This window comes from Tenrec ecaudatus, chromosome 8 (genome assembly GCF_050624435.1).
Source record: "Tenrec ecaudatus isolate mTenEca1 chromosome 8, mTenEca1.hap1, whole genome shotgun sequence".
Taxonomy (NCBI): domain Eukaryota; kingdom Metazoa; phylum Chordata; class Mammalia; order Afrosoricida; family Tenrecidae; genus Tenrec; species Tenrec ecaudatus.
In genome coordinates this window covers 100,288,202-100,291,261 of record NC_134537.1, presented here as the reverse complement: position 1 = coordinate 100,291,261, position 3,060 = coordinate 100,288,202, and positions in this window count along the sequence as shown.

The window sequence follows — 3,060 nt, the reverse complement described above, 5'->3', positions numbered from 1 at the left end:
GGAGACCCAAAGCCCATCTGTAGGCAACTTGCCATCCCCTTACAGAAGGGTCATGGGGAAGAGACGAGCCAGTCAGGGTGCAATGTAGCAATGAGGAAACGCAACTTTCCTCTAGTTCCTAAATGCACTGCTCCCTGCACCCCCACTATCATGATCCCAATTCTACCTTACAAACCTGGCTAGACCAGAGGATGTACACTGGTACAGACAGAAACTGGAAACACAGGGAATCCTGTGATCCCTTCAGGACGAGTGGTGAGAGTGGTGATACCGGGAGGGTGGCGGGATGGTAGGGTGGAAAGGGGGAACCGATTATAAGGATCTACATATAGTAAAAGATATGAAAAAATAATAATTTATAAATTATAAAGGGTTCATGAGGAAGGGGATAGTGAGGAGGAAGGGGAAAAAATGAGGGCTGATGCCAGGGGCTTAAGTGGAGAGCAAATGTTTTGAGAATGATGAGGGCAATGAATGTACAAATGTGATTTACACAACTGATGTATGTATGGATTGTGATGAGTTGTAAACCCCTAATAAAATGATTTTAAAAAAAGAAGAATGGAATTTCAGATTTGACAAATGTCTTAAGTGTAATGGAGAGTACTTTGAAGGTGACAAGGTTGTTTTTTTTTTTTTTTTTAAATAGATACTTAGATAGCTAGCTAGCTAGATAGATAGATAATATGTAGCTTTGGGGGAAAATTGGTTCTTTTTGGAGTAATCCCTCATATAGTAGTAGCCAGAGGACAGAAGAGGAAAAGGAAATTTTCCAGAGTATCATTTTCACTTTTCCTGAGGGAGACCCAGGCTTGATTCCCTGCCAACGAACTTCCTGGGCAGCTACCACCTGTCTGTGAGTGGAGGGTAGTATGTTGATACAATGCTGTCCAGATTTCAGCAGAGCTTCCAAACTAAGACAGACTAGGAAAAAAAAAAGGAAGAAAGAAAACATGGCAATGATTTCTGAAATCCAGACAATGGAAAACCTGTGGATCAACAACAGCCCAATCTGTACCTGATCACGTGGGCTGGCACTGGATCAGGCACCTTTTTGTTCCATTATGTTTGGAGTAACCAGTAGTCAGGAGAACGCTCCAAAGCAGCTAACTGCAACAACAGACATGCCCAGCAAAGATAGGAACTCCTGATAATTGACTAGATGTGGGAAGTTAAGGAAAAGGAACTTAATAGGCATTGGTCTTGGAGAATGGAAGACATGATGAAGTAAAAGAGCTCAACAGAAAATTTCAAAGACAGCTTAAGACAAAGTAACACATTATGATGAAATATGGAAAGACCTGGAGTTACATAACCAAGAGGGAAGAGCATGCACAGCATATCTCAAACTGAAAGAACTGGAGAAAAATGTAAGCCTCAAGTTGAAATACTGAAGGATTCTATTGGCAAAATATTAGATACAAGAAACATCAAAAATAGATGGAAGCACCACTGTGACAAAAAGAATTGGTCATCATTCAACCATTTCAAGAGGTAGTATATCATCAAGAATCAATGTTCTAAACTTAAGGTATTAGTGAAAAACAAGTCTCCAAGAATTGACAGAGTAGCAATTGAAATTGTTTCAACAATCTGATGCAATGTTGGAAATACTCATTCTTCTATGGAAAAAAATTTGGAAGGCAGCTAGCTACCTGGCCAACCAACTAGAAGATATTCGTATTAGTGCCCATTTAAAAAAAAAAGTGACTCGACAGAATGTAGAAATTATCAATACTATCATTAACATCACAGGCCAGTAAAAGTTTACGAAGATAATTCAAAAACAGCTACAGCAATACATCAAAAGGAAGCTGCTAGAAATTCAAGCCAGATTCAGAAAAGGGCTTGAAGTGAGGGATAAGATGTCAAATGTATTTTGGCTGAAACTAAAGAATGCTGTAAATATATTTACTTCATATTTTATTGACTAGGCAAAGGCATTTGTATGGATTATAAAAAACTATGGATAACATTGAAAAGAAAGGGAATTTCAGAACATGTCATTGTGCTCATGCAGAACTTAGGCATGGATCAAGAAGCAGTTGTACTGGAAAGATGTGTGTTAGAGTCATATCCTTCCACCATACTCATTCAGTCTGCATGCAGAGAAGTTGGATTATATGAAGAAGAATGCAATATCAGGTTTGGAGGAAGGTTTGGACGAATAAACATCATGATAGAAGGAGAAAAGATTGAAATTGTCAAAGGCTTCATTTTATTTCAGTCTACAGTCAATGCTCATGGAAGTAGCAATCAACTAATCAAGTGAGGCATATTTCATGGGGTAAATCTGCTCTGAAAGATCTCTTTTAAGTGTTAGAGGAAAGCTGTCACTTGGAGGACTAAGGTGTGCCTGACCCAAGCCATAGTGTTCTCAGTCACCTCCTATGCATGTGAAAGCTCGATGGCGAATAAAGAAGACAAAAGATGAATCAATGCCTTTGCATTGTGGTGTTGACAAAGAATATTGAAAGTAGCATGGACTGCTGAAAGAACAAACACACACATCTTGCAAGAAGTGCAGCTAGAATGCTCCTGAGAAGTCCAGAATGCCTGAGAATATGTGTGTTGGGCATGTTATCAGGAGGGATCAGTTCCTGGAGAAGGACATTGGGTAGGCGAGGGTCAGTGAAAAAGAGGAAGGCCCTCAATGAGATGAATTGGCATAATGGCTGCTGCAACAATGGTGTCAAACATAGCAGCAATTGGGAGGATGATGCAAGACTGTTTGTCTTGCACTGTTTTGTTCTACTGTACATAGGGTTACTATGAATTAGAGCTAACTAGACAGCATCTAACTACAGTGTTAACAATAGGGAGAATGGGGATGCCATAATGAAGAAAATTAGCTGATTAGAAATGAAAGTCATGCAGATGTCATCAAGAGAAGAACCCTACCTAAAAGAAGATGAATTGGTTTCTACCAATGAATAGGATATTTCCCTCCTAATTGAGACTATCAAAATGGATGCAAACAATGCCAAACACCTTGATAGTATCTGTTTCTGTCTACTGACAAATAGTTGTGTTATTCTGGGTTGACAAAAGATACAAATC